Below are 16647 nucleotides of genomic sequence, written 5' to 3'. Positions count from 1 at the left end.
AAGATCATTGAAAAGGAAAAGAGTAGAACGTTGAATTTAATTATTTTGTCATTTAAAGAGCATTATAACCCATACTATAGTACAGATGACTATCATGCTTCATCATACAGAAGTGCACTTGCAAATGGCTATTTTAGTAGCTGTTAAATACTTTTGCATACTATAGGTATATAAAATGAAATTTATCGAGAATGTATTATTAAGTTATAGTGAACATCCAGTCCTCAACTAACTAATGATACAATTCCAGAATCCTCAAGACAGCTATAACAGTTCAAGTGCTGTATAATCAATCACAAATTGCTTCAATCTATGTATATGATCATTGTAATAATTATTATTAAACACTTGATGAATGAATGAATTGAATATTAAGTTCTATAAGAGACATTCACTCATAATTGTTTATTTATATAGGTGCTGGTTTAGTTTTAATATGAAAATAAGTTATAGGTAAATTTATCAATTAATATAAATACTATGTGTGTATGCAATCAAATTACGGTACCTGTGATGCTGTGATGTTGATGTATACTTCTTCTTCCTCAGTGCACTGGGCGATTCGGGAACAAAATCTTCTCACAATGTCACGTGGTTAGGGTACTATTTACACAAATACTGGAGTGTTTAGCGCGACAATTGATACAGGACTATCTCTAAACTAATTGTTTACACATTATATTTACATTCCTTAAACTTTTTTTTAATAAATCAAGCTTCAATAAATATATGTTCTTTTTAAGATTCAATGATTTGGATGTGAGAATAAACTTTTATTTATTAGTTCTTTGAGAATAAATAACACAAAACATCCAACAAAATTGATCAAATTATATTCAATTAAAAATCTTTGTCATCTATTTTCCTTAAATACAGGTGGCCTGTATTTGATTACAGGACAAATATAAAGGAAGCAAGACTATACAGAGATGAGTGTGCTAATAATAGGCACAATAACACAAAATATGGAAAACATAATCATTGTGAAATAAAACAAGATCAAACTTTAATGTTTATTTTAACCATTTAAACAAATGTACAAACATTCAAAATAAAAAACTTTTTAAATAATAGTAACCATTGCTGCTTATTGCAATAATTGCAACAGATGAGCATTTTTATTAAGAAATATCATTTCTACATTTTTTGGTTTAAGTCAGGATCTTCTGTCACATATATAATAGCTCCAGCCCTACTGAAAGTTCTTTCAGATTCTACCGATGTACCAGGTATACAAAAATATTTTTGGAACAACTGGGCCATTGGATTCCCTTCCTCTCCAGTTACCTAAAATAAACAAAGAAACTTAACACATTCCCTAACATTTTGGTCCCATGGGACTAACACTAGCATTGCCCTAATGGGCCGTGTTAATCCCATCAGACCAACACGTTTTTATTTATTTATTAACAGCATTTTTAAATGTACACCAGAAGAACAAGATATATATGACGAATAGTTTCTTAACTATACATTAATTTCACAACATAACCAAGTGGCAAGGCTCTATATACAAAAAAACTACGCATATGGTGGCCTGTAGAGGCACATAATATAAAAATATGGCTGGTAGGGAATGTGTTAAACATAATATATATTTCTAATAATTAGAAACAATTATTGTTTTACTTACTTTCCAAAACAGAAGCGGATCAGTGTCTTCATTTGAATTGGGTGTTTCTAGGTATTGCCTTTTAATAATGATAGCGTCAGATAGGTTAGATTTAACTTCTGCTTCATTTTTTTGTCCAATAAATGAAAATAAGGACTTCTTAGGTGCAGATTCAGTCTCGCCATCTCCATTAGGATTATTTTTTCTGTCAACTTCCTTTTCTTGCAGTATTTGGCATATTTCTTGTTATAAAAATACACTGGCTTGGTTTGCATTTTCTAGGCTGTAAAATCCTTCCTTTTTAAAACGAGGGTCTATTATCGTCACAATTCTGGTAATTGATCGTTTTTCATAACTAAATAATCTATTTTGAACTACTTAAATGTTGAAGTTCTGTGCAAAATTGTTTTCCCTCTTCTGTTGTCATTTCTTTTGAACAATCAACTAAATGATTATGAATTCCATATGTTAATTAAATAATTAATGAAATTGTTGGGTAAGTGCTACCTGAGATTTTATTGTAGCTTCCTCAAAGCATTCCAAACATTTATGTAATTCTCTTAATAGCAATAATTCATCTATTGTTATTGGTGGTGGAGCTTTTCTTAGCTTTAACAGAGTAGAACCAAAGAATATAGACCAAAGAATATAGAAGCGTCTATATTCTTTGGTATATAGAACTTAGGGAATCTTGGGTTTCAATGATTCTTCACAGCAAAATGTGCTATTCCATAGAGTTGATACTTCCGGAATTAGTTTAACTGCAGAATTACTTGCACTATTTTCTTTCGGGTGGTTCATAAACATTTCATGGGCTGTAGTGCTGCTTTTAAAGTACCTTATGTCGTGTTATCGAAGAGGGGTTACAAATAATAATCGTTACTTCACATAAACATCAGTTTATTCTCAACCCTAAAACATACATCCATGCCCGAGCTTCGGCAACCTTCACATGACATGTCTAACCCCCGTCATCCGTGTTGCCTAACTCCGGCACCTATATCTTAAACTAGGCTAACAACACATCTCCCTCTTTTTTTTTATAAAAGATCCCTGTGTCATTGATGATCTTATACCTAAACTAACTTAAACTACTACAAACATAATCTGTTAAATGAACCGGTTTCTTCACAAGTCTTTTTGGCCTGCTAGGCTTTACGCACTCAAAGTCCGATACACTATCAGTGTCACTATCACTTTTATCCTGACCCGATGGAGGTAAAACATGATTTCCACTTTTTGTCCGGATTGTTCGATTTTGTCCGGAAATACACTGGGTTCCCCCCTACTACTTTCCTCCATAATTTTACCCTGTATGTCACCATTGCTTTGATTAGAGCAAGGCATTAGCTTTGTGTTACTAGAAATTGGCGGAACATAATCATTTGAGGATTCTGGTTGGGTGCTCAATACAGGGAAACAGTAGGGTGCATGAATCAAATGCCATTTATTTCTTCTACATTTCCCAGTTTCAGTTTCAATTATATAGGACCTGAGTTCCTGACAGATCGCAACAACTTGCCCACATTTCCTGATATCAACCACCCACACAGAATCACCAACCTTAAGAGGATCTAAATCCTTGGCATTGTGTCGCTTATTGTAGTTTTTCACTTGTTTATCCTTTATTTCGTTCTTTTTATTTTCAGTGTTTGGTTCTTTTGAAAAGTTTAATAAGCTTGGAAGCTGGGGCAAGTTAGATCTTAATTTTCTATTCATTAATAATTCAGAAGGTGAAATACCACATTCTAGTGGTGTACATCTGTATGTTAACAATGCCAAACTTAGGTCCTCTTTTTTATTCTTCTGAATTAATCTTTTTGCAATTTGTACAGTGCGTTCCACTCCACCGTTGCTCTGTGGCCAGTGTGGACTGCTCGTCTTATGAATATATTCTTTTGAAAACTTTATAAATTTTGATGAAAATTGAGTACCACAGTCGGATCTAACTTCCTCTGGGATACCATAACGAGAGAAAATATCTTTAAGTTTAGGAATAATGGCATCTTCTGTCATATTGGTTAAAGTAAAAATTTCAAACCAATGTGAAAAGTAGTCAGTGGCAATCAAGTACCACTTATCATAACATTTAAACAAATCAACCCCCAGTTTTTGCCACGGCCTTTGTACAGTATTGTCTTTATGAAATGTTTCTCTATGATTTACTCTGTGTTCAACACATTGGGGACAATGTGTGACAAGGTTATTAATCTGGGATGACAAACCCAGCCACCAAACGCTCTGTTTGGCACGATCTCGACATTTTACAATTCCCATATGGCCTGTATGAATAAATTCCAACACCTTGAGTTGAAGACTCTTAGGAATGATTATGCGAGACCCTTTTAAAAGTAATTGTTCCGAATAGGAAATTTCATATCTATATTGATAGTATGGCAACAATTCAAATGGTAATTTAGATCTTTCAGGCCAAGAAGACAAAGAATATTCTTTTAGTTTTTTACAAATATATTCATTTTCTTGTTCTGTTTTTATTAAATTCAAAAAATAATCTTTAATTGGTAAATTATGAATAATTGACTGCACATATGCTGCAGTTAGTTCTTTATTAGCTAACGTATCTGTTTGTAAAGGGGCCCGACTTAAAGTATCTGCTACAATTAAATTTTTTCCCGGCGTGTATATTACAGTATACTTGTATCGCATTAAGCGCATTCGAAATCTTTGCAAACGTGGTGTTAACTCATCTAAATTTTTAGTTTGCAGAATTTGTAGTAAAGGTTTATGGTCTGTTTCAAAAATTAGGTTAGGAACTCCTGAAATAAAATCGTAAAAATATTCTGCTGCCCAGGTAAGTGCAAGAGCTTCTTTCTCAATCTGAGCATATCGTGTTTCAGCTGAGTTCAGAAGCCTAGATGTAAAAGCCACTATTTCCCGAGTATGATCTACATTTTCTTGAAATAGACATGCACCTATACCAAAACAACTTGAGTCTGCACTACCAATTATGGTTTTATTAGCATCAAAAAACGCTAGATTTGGAGGGCTCTCTAACTTTTGTTTTAAAGTGCTGAAAGCTTTATCTTGTGCTGTACCGCATAAAAAGTTAATATTTTTTTTAGTAAGTGTGTTAATGGTTCAAGAATTTCAGATTTATTATGAATGTATTTTGCAGCAAAATTAATCATACCCAGCCATCTTGACAGCTCGGTCTTATTTTTTGGTTCAGGAAAATCACGGATAGCTTTAACCCTATCTGGATCAATTAATATCCCTTGCTCAGAGACCATATGACCCAAGTATTTGTTGTGATGTATCAAAAAAGTATTTTAATACATGTAGCGCCATCTTTGGATTAATGTTTGTAAACACTCGGTGTATGGCGTGTTGCCAATATTGATTATTACAATAAAGTTGAAGTCGTTGCTATCGAACGAAACATGGCGTTTGTTGTTTCAATGTACCCCAGAAAATCCTCACTTCCACTATAATTTTCAAGAGGTTATGGGCCCAGCATTCAGTTTTAAAGTTCTATAACCTGAAGGTATCAGTTGTGAGTTTTTTTTGGTAACGTAGTCACGTAGGGTCGAGTGAAATTCGCAGTTTGTTTTGTGGACTGAAAATGGCGGCTACGAATTATTTAGCCAGTGTGCCAAAATTAATGGGTCGCGAGAACTATGATGATTGGTCTTTTGCGATTGAAAACGTTTTTGTGCTCGATGGTTTATCGAAATGCCTGGAAGAAAATGGTGAAACAAATGCAGACACGCAGAATAAAGCGAGGGCAAAGCTATGTTTATCCATTGATCCATCCATTTATGTGCATATTCGAGAGGCGGCAACGGCATTGGATGTGTGGATAACATTAAAAAAACTTTATGGCGAGAAAAGTTTTACACGAAAAATTGATTTACTTAGGACTCTCATAAGTTTGCGGTTGGATAATTGTGACAGTATGGAGAATTATATAGGGCAGATGATTGAAACAGCCCAGAAATTAACTCGGAGTGGATTCGAAATTACTAGTGAGTGGATTGGTTCATTGTTGCTTGCAGGATTGCCAAACAGATTCACCCCAATGATAATGGCACTGGAACATTCTGGAATTCAAATTACAGGGGATGCAATAAAGTCCAAGTTAATTGATATGCAGAAAGATGGAACTAGTAGAAACGCGGGCAGCGAGAAATCTACTGGTAGTGCTTTTGCCAGTCAAGGCAAGTTCCGAAAACATCCCAAAGATGGCGGTGGCAGTGTTAAAAATGACAATAAAGAACATGTGGTTTGTTTTGGATGTAAACAAATAGGTCATTACAAAAACAAGTGCCCAGTTTTGAAAAGGGATTTTGAGAGTTTTCGAAAACATCAGAGAAAACCGGAGGATAAGAGTGCTTTTAGTGCGGTCTTTTTAAATGGTGAATTTAACAATTCAGATTGGTATATTGACTCTGGAGCAAGTGTGCATTTAACGTCAAGAAATGACTGGATAAAAAATGCATCCCAGGATATACAGCTCAAAGAAATTTTAGTAGCCAACAATGAAAAAATGCCAGTGTTGTGTGCTGGAGAAGTAGAGTTAACTACAGTAAGTAGCAATAAAAACTTTGACATTGTAGTTAAAAATGTTCATTATGTACCCAATATTACAACCAATTTACTGTCAGTTAGCCAGTTGATTTTAAATGGTAACAAGGTTGTTTTTAACCAGAAGGGTTGTGAGATTTTTAATAGTAAAGGTACAAGTGTGGCTACAGCTGATTTGATTAATCAAGTGTATAGACTTAATTTTGTCAAGTCTCAGCCAGTGGCGTTCTCTATGTATGCTCAGGACTGTTGTGATTTGTGGCATAGACGTTTTGGTCACATCAACTTTAGAGATTTGGGTATAATGAGGGACGGAGCAGTTGAGGGCTTGAACTATAAAGGGCGGGCAAGTTTGCATAATATGTGTCAAGTGTGCTGTGAGGGAAAGCAGACTCGGTTGCCATTCAAGAGTAGTGGAAATAGTGCTGCAGAATTGCTCGAGGTTGTGCATGGTGATTTATGTGGTCCCATGGAGATGATGTCCATCGGAGGATCTAGATATTTTTTGGTTCTTGAAGATGACTTGAGTAAGATGGTTTTTGTTTATTTTTTAAAATACAAAAGTGAAGCTCTAGATAAGTTTAAGGAATTTAAATTGCTAGTTGAGAACCAAAAAGGGCACAAAATCAAATGTTTTAGGTCTGACAACGGAGGAGAATTTTGTAGTGCTGACTTTGAATCTTTTTTAAGTAGTAATGGTATAACACATCAAAAAACAAATCCTTACACCCCAGAGCAGAATGGTACTTCGGAGAGAATGAACCGTACCCTGGTGGAGAAGGCGAGGTGCTTACTATTCGATGCAGATTTTCCTAAGCAGTTTTGGGCTGAAGCTATCAATACTGCTGCATACTTAAGGAACAGATCTGTGGTCAGAGGTCTTGAAGGTAGAACACCATATGAACTCTTCTACAGTAAAAAGCCAGATGTGAGTCATGTTCGAATCTTTGGTAGTGAGGCAATGGTTCATATACCCAAAGAAAAAAGGCAGAAGTTTGACAAAAAGGCAGAGAAGATGTTCTTGGTTGGTTATGGTCAAAATGTGAAGGGCTATAGGCTCTATGATCCCATTAAGAAGAGTGTAATTACCAGTAGAGATGTGGTCATTAATGAAAAACCAAAGCTGCTGAAAAACTTTGATTTTTTTGGATCACCAAGCAATGATATTGCAGTGACAGAGGTATTACCTCAAGTGGGGGATCCAGACCAAGGTAAATTCCCAGATAGACTGTCAGATGAGGAAGAATACCATGATGTTTTGGATGATGACCTCGGAGATGATTCAAATGACTCAGAGTATGTTCCAGACATAGTGATCACACCAGAAATACCAAGTACATCAAGACGATCCGACAGAACCAAGAAGCCTAAGGTCTTCAAAGACTATGTGACATTTCAATGTCATAAGCAGCAGGAAGTAGATCTGGAAGATATTCCATCCAGTGTGTCAGAAGCTCTATCCAGACCAGACTCGGCCAGATGGAAGAGGGCCATGGATGAAGAGATGGTATCTTTTGCAGAAAATGAGGCATGGGAGTTGGTCGATACTCCAAAAAGTGGAACTTTGGTTGAGTGCAAGTGGGTTTTCAAAACCAAAGTTGATTGTGATGATCAGGTGTGTTATCGGGCTCGTTTAGTGGCTAAAGGGTACACTCAACGTGAAGGTGTGGACTATGAGGAGACGTTTTCTCCTGTAATAAGGTATTCAAGTTTACGATTGTTATTAGCCTTATCTGTAAAGTTAGATTTAGATGTTATCCACTTGGACGTGAAGACAGCTTTTTTAAATGGTGACTTGCAAGAAACAGTGTTCATGCGTCAACCAGAATGTTATGTTCTTAAAGGTAATGAAAATAAAGTTTGTCATTTAAAAAAGGCCATTTATGGATTAAAGCAGTCTTCTCGAGCCTGGTATCAAAAAGTGAATGAAATTTTGATTAGCCTAGCATTTAATAAATCAGATTATGAGTCATGTGTCTATATTAAAAAAATTGATAAGAGTTTAGTTGTAGTGGCTCTATATGTTGATGATTTTATAGTTTTCAGTAATGATAAGGTCCAAACTGATTTATTAAAGGCAGAATTATGTTCAAAATTTAAAATTAAAGATTTAGGTCAGTTAAAATTGTGTCTTGGTATGAAGATTCATAGGGATAAAGATACTATTAGATTAGACCAGACTGCATATATTGATCAGTTATTAAGAAAGTTTAATATGGAGGAGTGCAATGTTGTCAGCTCACCAATAGATAATTTTGATTTTACAGAAAGTAATTGCTTAGAAAAAGTTGAAAATCCTTTATATCAGAAATTAATTGGTAGTCTAATGTTTTTAGCAGTTTTGACAAGACCAGATATTGCATATAGTGTAAGTTTTTTGAGTCAATTTAATAAAAGTCATAATGAGTATCACTGGAAATGTGCTAAAAAGATATTGAGGTATTTGAAGGGGACTAAAGACATTTGTTTGACTTATAAAAGGGATGATTTGGATTTAACAGGGTTTGTTGATGCTGATTGGGCCTCAAATAAGTTAGATAGAATATCTTACACAGGTTTTGTTTTTAAACTTTCGGGTGGTGCGATTTCTTGGAAGAGTGTTAAACAGAAATCAGTGGCTCTTTCTAGCACTGAAGCGGAGTATGTAGCTTTAGGGGAGGCTACTAAGGAAGCCATTTACTTAAGGAATTTGTTGTCAGAAATTCAAGGAAGACTGGATTCAGTTGTTTTGTATAATGACAATCAAGGGGCTCAGAAGTTGTGCATAAATCCAGTATTCCATGAAAAGACAAAACATATTGACATTCGCCACCATTTCATCAGAGAGGCTATCCAAAATAATGTTATTGAGTTGAAGTATTTGAGTACTGATGAAATGTTGGCTGACATCCTTACTAAAGGGTTGAAAAATGTTAAAAATTCTAAATTTAGGCTAGGTTTGGGTTTGAAAGTTTAGATATTTTTTGATAAGTGGGGGTGTTGTGATGTATCAAAAAAGTATTTTAATACATGTAGCGCCATCTTTGGATTAATGTTTGTAAACACTCGGTGTATGGCGTGTTGCCAATATTGATTATTACAATAAAGTTGAAGTCGTTGCTATCGAACGAAACATGGCGTTTGTTGTTTCAATGTACCCCAGAAAATCCTCACTTCCACTATAATTTTCAAGAGTATTTAGCTGTTTTTGTTGCTATAGAGCATTTGTTTTTATTTAGTGTAATACCTTCGTTATGAAGTTTTGTTAGGACTGTGTTCAAAATATTGTCATGTTCCTCTATTGTCCTTGTATGAATAAGAATGTCATCTATATGGACAACACAGCCTTCAATGCCAGTTAAGATTTTTGAAAATCTCATAGTAAAATACTCTGGGGCACAAGATATACCAAATGAAAGCCTTTTAAAGAAAAATCTGCCAAAAGGTGTTATAAAAGTTGTTAACAACTGACTTTCCTTATTCAATTTTATTTGGTAAAACCCACTTGTGGTATCCAATTTTGAGAAGAATTTAGACCCTTTCAACTGTGCTAGTGTATGAGATATTTTCCCGAGAGGAAAATGTGACCGTAACACGTTTTCATTAAGTTTAGTATAGTCACCACAAAGCCGTACACAATCTCCCTTGTCCACACAAACAATTAAGCTGACCCAAGAAGTAGGATCTTCAATGGGTTCAATTATCCCTAATTTTAGCAATCTATCAATTTCAATTCTTAATTTTGGTAACAGAGGTAAAGAATAACAAAGATGAACTGATGAACCACAGAACCACGGTTCGTAGACTTACTACGGTTGCCTCTTCCGCCTAACCAATGAACATTAAGCCCGAAACTGTCAGGTAAAGTGCCGAAGTACCGTCCCCCTAAGCAAAATTTTAAATTCTGAAATTTGATTTAGAGTTAAAATAATGAAAAAACTGATTTAAGTAACTTAACTCTATGTCTAAGAGTTTTGCTAGTATTCTACTAAATAAAATTTTCTGAAATAAAAATAAATAAATAATAAAATAAAGCAAATTTCGGTTCTTTAAAAATGGTATCCCAATTGCGTCCCCCACCCATTCCTAGTTAAAATGTATGATTTTTTTTGTAAAACATGATTTAAACAGTACTAATATCTGTTACAATAAATTTATTGAGATAGGAACATGTTTATACATTTTGATACATAAGTTTTATCTATTTACACCTCAATCAATCATATGACACAATGACACAAATCACAAACAAAATTTTTGACCTTGGTTGAAGTTGAACATATCTCATGGCACCACTTGAAGCATTCCGAACACCTTATCCATTTTTCTTCTCGCTTGTCTAGTGAAAAACGTTTTCCACAAATGACACATGGTGCATCTTCATCACCAGAACTATCCTCAGCATCAGTTGATAACAGTGGAACTTCTGTTTCGTCCTCAGAGTCACTTGAATTTAAATCCCACTTCGTTGTTTTCTTCTTGGGACGTTTGTTCAATGATGTGCTAGGATTTTCTTTATCTTCCATGATGAGGCGTTTCGTAGCTGTTGACTGCCTTTTCTCTTCTGCCATTTGTTTCTTTTGTAAAGAAATTTTGAGAGAAGTTTTGTGAGGCCAGTTACCAAGAATGAAGTACCGGCTCTAGAAGATGTGGAAGGTTCGATAACTGGAACATTCTGGATGTCTCGTAGACTTACCACTTGAGGTGGGACTGAAACATTCTGGATGTCTCGTGGACTGACCGCTTGAGGTGGGACTAGAACATTCTGGTTGTCATTATCCCGTCCATTGGCAGGCACCTCTTGCTGTTCAAGTTGTCTAGCAATAAAATCATGCTCCTGAAAGACATCAGAATTAAATTGATGGATCCCAGTCTTTCTAAACCCATTGATGGCCGTTTCAAGAATAGCTGCACGAAGATACGCCTCACAAAAGAGACTGGATATTTGCAGTTTTGTGACAACTCTATTTGGGTTACTACCCAACCATTATTCTATAGCTTTAGCGTATCTAGTTTTCAAAGGAAACATAAACGATACATCCAAAGGCTGTAGCTTGTCTGTTGAGTGTGGATGAAGGCAAATTATAGATACTCCTGACTCTCTTGCAATGTCAATAAGTTCGAGATTTCTAATGTGGGAATAGTGACCATCAAGGATAAGCACAATAGGATTCTCTTTTGATGGGTTCACAATGAAACTAAAGTGTTTAAACCACTTAAGAAACAATGGACAAGTTACCCAACCTGAATCTGAACATCCGCCTATCGACCCCGGAGGAGCTCCGTCAAGCAATTCTTCCTGCCACCTTTTAAGTGGAAATATTAACAAGGGTGGAATATACTGGCCTGCTGCTGACATACAGGTTATGACTGTGGTTGTGGATCCACGTTCAGCAGATGAAAGTTTATGCACTTGCTTTTTCCCATTACAGATTACTACTCTAGTAGCTTTGTGCTGTACTACAGATATCCCTGTCAGAGCTGTAAAAGATACTTTTTAAAAGTATCTAGATACTTTTAAGATACTTGAGGCAAAAAGTATCTTAAGATACTAAGTATCTAAGATACTTTTTTGTGAAAGTATCTAAAGATACAAAATACCGGAAAAGTATTTAGAGTAAAAAGATCTTAGATACTTTCAAGTATCTAAGATACTTTTGAGTATCTAAGATACTTTTAAGTATCTAAGATACTGTTAAGTATGTAAGATACTTTTATGTATCAAAGATACTTAGATGTTTTTCTAGTATCTAAGATACTTAGATACTTTTGTAGTAACTAAGATACTTTTAGGGTATAATAATGTGCTCGGTACTCTACTACTCTACAGTAGATTGTCGATACTTTTGTTTTAAAAACATCATTTTAACCCTTTAAATTATCATACAATTTTAGTTTACTTTGAAATGGTATACTTTGGGCTTTGGGGTAGATAAGAAATAAAAGACGTTAAGTTATTACAAACTAATAACTATGTATTGAAAACAAAAATCCAACATTAAATTTTCAAAACAATATAAAATAAACATAAATTCGTGTGTTAAAAACAGCATAAGATGCATTATGCATTAAAAACAGAACATTCAACATAATTAAATTTTTAAACACAATAGGGTAGGATATAAAAAATAGCAACATTTTGGTAGCTAATAGCTAGTTATTATAACCACTAGCTTTTAGTAAAACTAAATTTTCAAAAGTATGAAGGTAATGGCGTATTGAACTTTTTAAATAATTGTTCTATAATATTATATTTTTTTAACATTTGTATGTTGGTTTCAGAATCGGCCAAATATTGTAATAGTTGCAGCTCAGCTTGTCGTTTATAATCTAAATCATTATAGCCAGTGTTTTCGTTTTGCGTTTGAAGATCGGAGTATTCGGAGTTAATATCAAATTCAAAGAAGTCGTTTTGCATTTTGTTACTTTTCATTACAGTAGTAATGTTATTTGTACTTACATCAAATTGTTTTAATTGTTCCTCATTTTCCTTCATAATTTTTATAGCTTCTGTAATTACCAAATCCTTAATTTCACTAAGGTCATTTTCGATATTCCTGATTCCTCGAAATGCATTAAGCCAACGTGTTTTAAATAAAGGATTAGTAACTGCAGCAATTATTGCAGATTGGTTAGTCAACTTAAGAAGTTTTTCAAATCTGGAGTTTAAAGATACTGTCAGAGCGTTCAAAATAGGTTCCACATATTTAAACTTATTGGTTTTAAGCTTTTCAATTTTAACAAACAAGCTTACGATTGATGGTAGAAGGAAACCGTAGTACATATTTTGTTCGCCGTGAAGAATGTCAAGTGCCAAAGCAAACGGTTTTAGTATTTGGCATAATTCTGCTAAATAATTTAGATCAGTATCTCTGAGGCGATCTTGTTTTGCAAAATTTAATTTTTTGATCTAAGAGAACTGGTTGAATTAATTATTTTATAATATCAGTAGTTGTTATTAGAGCAAGTGTATGACTTGTACAACGTATGTGTTCAGATAAAGTAGGTATGATCAAATTATTGTCACTTAAATTATTTGGAAGGAGATAATTTTCGTTTTCAAATATGTCAGGAATATCCTCTTCATCCTCCAAAATATCTTCCTGATCTTCCTCAATGATGTCGATATCAACTTTTGGCACTTGTTGTTGATGTTCACCGTCGTCACCAGTGTAGTGTAAAACATTATTGATACCAAAAACACCAAATGCTTTGACAAAATTTAAGCCGTTGTCAGTAATTGTTGCTAACACTTTATTTGGATGTAGATTATAAGCAGTATGTATGTCTTCTAATAGTTCAGCTATACGGTCGTGTGTATGCGCTCCAGAAAATCTTCTACATGCTAGCGGTGCTGACTTAGAAGTTTGTCGTCAATCCAATGACATGTAACGCCAAGAAAATTTCGGGTTTTGCATGACCAAATGTCAGCCGTCGTGCAGACGTAACGGATATCATGTAATGTTAATTTTAAGTTTTCTTTGTTCTCAGACACCATAGAGGAAATTTTTTTTTTTACAGCTGTAGGCCTGGATATGATTTTTAAAGGAGTAATTCCCTTAAATAAATTTAAAAAGCTACGATTTTGTAACAACGACAAAGGTGACATGTCATCTACAATAAACTGAAGAAGTCTTCTTCTCCCGCTACGGCCGGCGCGACAGGTCGAAGCTTGTCGGATCATGAAAAGTATCTATTTCTCAGGTCGTGAGTAAGTATCTAAGATACTTTTTTGTATCTAAGATACTTTTTTGTATCTAAGATACTTTTAGTATCTAAAGATACTTTTAAAGATAAAAGATACTAGATACTTTTAAGAAGTATCTAAAGTAAAAGTAACTTTTAAATGAACCAAAAAGTATCTTAAATAAAAGTATCTAAGATACTTTTAGTATCTTAGATACTTTTTTTATCTTTTTACTAAAGATACTTTCAGCTCTGATCCCTGTTTCGTCTACATTAAATATTTTTGAGGGGGTCAAAGTTTATTTTCTCAAGTTCAGGCTTCAGGATAAAGAAATACTTGTCAACATTTTTTTTTGTAAATCCTTTAGCTCTAGCCATTGACAAGTTCTGTGGTCGTCTGAGGGAAAGGTCTGGATAGCGTTTGAAAAACAGTCTAACCCACTTTTTGCCAGCAGCCTTTGTATCATTCGATAAAGGATGAGGTACTTGGTTTAAAATGGCTAGCTGGTAAGCCAATCGCTTCAGGTCAGAAATAGTCTGTCCATAATAATGCTGCTCCATATCCAGACAGTTTTCGACAAGAATTTTCTCGAGGCCAGCTGTAAAAACTGGCTTTCCTTCAAATTTTGATTTCACACATTCCTCTGGTGTGTGGTCAGATTCGACATAATCTTTTAAAGTAGCCCTGGGAACACCGAAGGTCTTAACAGCTATTTTATATCCCATTTCTTTATCTCTCACAGCAGTGATAGCTCTCACAATGGCATCAGGATTCCACGCTTTGCGTTGTGGCATCGAAAAAAATTTAGACCTTATATTGATTTACCAATTTACGCAATTCTTAAAATTTTCTTTTTTTTCACAGAACTCGTAAGTTTAATAACAACAATACTGTTCAAGACTAAGGTGTCTACATGTTAAACTATTAAAACATATCGAAAAGTGATTATATATCCATAAAAAATAGTTTAAGTAGTCAGGGAAAATTAAAATTTATAAGAAAAATATATGAAAAGATTCCTAAATCCGTCCCGGGACGATTTGAGAACCTCAAAGGGGACGGATTTAGGAATTCCGTTATATAAAACATGGCCGCTGTTCGTGACAAAACGACTACAACTACACGGCTGTGACAAATGAAATATAATACTCAAAGAGCATTCTATTATTATCAGTCGATAAATCAGTTTAAACTTACCTTTAGGCGTCAATATAAGTATTTAAAGTAGATTACAAACCATCGAGTTAGAATCTATAGAGAAGCTATGAGCATATTAACGTGTGTATTAAAAACGGCGTAGGTAGGCGTGGCTAACGATGATACCAATATGGCGGTGGGATCATGGCGGGACTCAATAATATTAAAACTACTATAAAAAAATGACTAGTTATTCAGAAGATTTAATCATAATCTAAAAAAGTGAAATGCATTTTTAATAAACTATGATTTATTTATCCCGCGGTAAATACTAAAAATACGATATATTATACATAAAGATAAATTAATACAGTCAAATACTATTAATTTATTCTCTGAAGTACGGGCCATTACTTTGTTTACATATTTGTACACTGACCTGTAGAACGTTCTTCCTGAAGATTTTTTATTAACATTGCTTCTGCTACTGCAACTACGTTGAGAACAAGAAACCATTATTATGCACTATCACAATATATTATTACAGTTTCTATGAAAGTATTATAAAACAAAAAATATTCGAAAAACAACAAACGTAAACAAACATATACGATCTGTCAAAAGTGTCAAAACAATCTTAACAATATGGCCGAAGTGAGGTCGTTTTTAGTCACGTGATGCGCTCTCCATAGATTCTAACTCGATGTTACAAACTGTAGCAAGCTATCACATAAACTATTTATGAAAAATTTAAGGTTAAGTGAGCAGAATAAAGAATCCTACGTCACTTCCACTAGTACACTCGTTTTGAAGAGTTTCCTTGCTCTCTCGCAAGGTTGCAGTACTGTCCGTAGAAGTTACAGTGGGGGACGAAATTAGGACAGGGGACGGATTTTGGGCACTTTACCTTACTCTCGTGACGTAATTCTTCCCCTTCAACCAATGGTCTCTTTGCTTCACCACAATGCTCAAAGATATCATTAGGCTAATTTCCATTGTTAAACGATAAAAATAACTCGTCTTAAACCAAACTAAACATGCAAAAGCAATGGTAAACATTAGACTGTTATGTTTGTTTATACCATTTATATCGGCCATGACACTGCAGTCGACCTGCCCTCTACATTCAGTTTCGATCGCGAATAAATGGGTTTTGTATTCTTGTCACCTTGTGTACTCTGGTGACGTAACTCAAGCATCCCCAACCCAGTCGGAAGAGGCAACCGTAGTAAGTCTACGAACCATGCCCAGCATGGCAGTGTTACCAGACCTAGGGAATTTTCCCTATACCTAGGGAATGTTGAGCCAGCTTAGGGAAAAAGGGATTTTTATTCAATTCTTTGAAAAATCTAGGGAATTCTTAATATTTGTAAGACTATTTTAAAACATCTGATGGATTTAATAAACTTTCCAAAAATGTACATATTCGCTTCGTGCGTAAGCATAGTAGGATACCTAGAAACGATGCCAGCGTGCATAGCGGAGAAATATGACAAAATTGGACCTATCTTTTTACGCATAAATTTGATCAAAAATGGGTGCAAATACATGTTGCGTATTTAATTGTGCTAATACTAGCAAAAATAGTGAGTGTAGTTTTTATAGGTTTCCAAAGATTACATATAAATTGGAGAAAAGAAAAAGACGGATTTGTGCTATTAATATTGTTGCGTAACAACAATACTTA

The sequence above is a fragment of the Diabrotica undecimpunctata genome, chromosome 9 (genome assembly GCF_040954645.1).
Source record: "Diabrotica undecimpunctata isolate CICGRU chromosome 9, icDiaUnde3, whole genome shotgun sequence".
NCBI classification, from domain to species: Eukaryota; Metazoa; Arthropoda; class Insecta; order Coleoptera; family Chrysomelidae; genus Diabrotica; species Diabrotica undecimpunctata.
Note: the sequence above shows the minus strand (reverse complement) of the source record.